The sequence below is a fragment of the Miscanthus floridulus genome, chromosome 6, assembly GCF_019320115.1.
Source record: "Miscanthus floridulus cultivar M001 chromosome 6, ASM1932011v1, whole genome shotgun sequence".
NCBI classification, from domain to species: Eukaryota; Viridiplantae; Streptophyta; class Magnoliopsida; order Poales; family Poaceae; genus Miscanthus; species Miscanthus floridulus.
The window spans coordinates 123,543,696-123,544,792 of NC_089585.1; the positions used below are offsets into that span (position 1 = coordinate 123,543,696).

A 1,097-nucleotide genomic window follows, 5' to 3' on the forward strand; every position below is an offset into this window, starting at 1 on the left:
CAAAGCGACGTTTCTGAACCCGTCTCCGCTCTCCGGAGTAGGGATGAAAACGGATCGGATACGGACGGATATCACCGATATTATATTTGTTTTCATATTTCTGTCCGGATTTGAATTCGAATACGGATAGTGTCAATTATGTCGGATAGGATACGATTGGATATCGACATCATAAATATGCGATTTGAGTATTCAGATACGGATACGGTATCGGATGTTGGATATCCGGACTCGGATACGGACAGATCTCAACCCCTCTAAACGGATTCGGTTTCGAATACGGTCGGAAAATATCCAAACCGTTTTCATCCCTGCTCCGGTGGCTGAGAGTGATGAAATCATGAAACCCATTGAAAAACCAGTGCATGTGCCAGTGCAACTCACCCCGCGTCCCTGCCCCGCCTATAAAAACAACGGAGGCGTCTCGCTCACCACCACCGAAGCCAACCACGCCATTTCTCTCCAGCGAAAAAAAGAACCACCCAGTCTAACATGGAGGGTCTCATCCCGTTCATCTACAAGACCATCAAGGAGCGGCGGACCAGGAGCTACTACTCGCGGTGCAGCTCCACCGGCTCGTCGCGCGGCCGGTTCGGGGGCCGCGTGGAGGACAGCTCGTGGGACCAACAGAAGCAGTGGGAGTCCAGCGGCGGCGGCGGCAAGGTGACGACGGTGGAGAGGGAGATGGCGCACCGCCGGTACCGGCCGGTACCGCTCCCTGGAGGAGCTGGCGGGGGAGGTGGGTGTGGGTGCCTCGCCCGAGTGGCGCCGCCGACCGGGCGCCCTGGCGCTACGGAGGTGCCGTAGCGCCAAGATCTTCTCCTGCATCGGTGGCATGTGAGGAGGATGCACCCGCCGCTCGCGCCGCGTGGTCTGCAAACTCTGCATCCTTCCGCAGGGACTGGCGGTGGCGGAGGGTTTGTTTGGATTTGGACCGGAGGAGCTCGTGCTTTTTTGCTTAGTTCGGAGGTGGTTGCAAGGAGTAACTGTGCAGTGGATGTAACCCTGTACCTGTTCGGCTGGGCTGGAGGATCGTGACGGGATCGCGGATTATTACCGTCGGTTTGGTGTGAGAGAAAAATACTGTTTCAGTTAGA

The 1,097-nt window shown here is 56.4% G+C and overlaps 1 pseudogene; it reads left to right on the forward strand.

Moving 5' to 3' along the window:
- Nucleotides 1–492: 492 nt before the first annotated feature.
- On the forward strand, nt 493–841 carry LOC136459420 (uncharacterized; annotated as a pseudogene).
- Nucleotides 842–1,097: the final 256 nt, after the last annotated feature.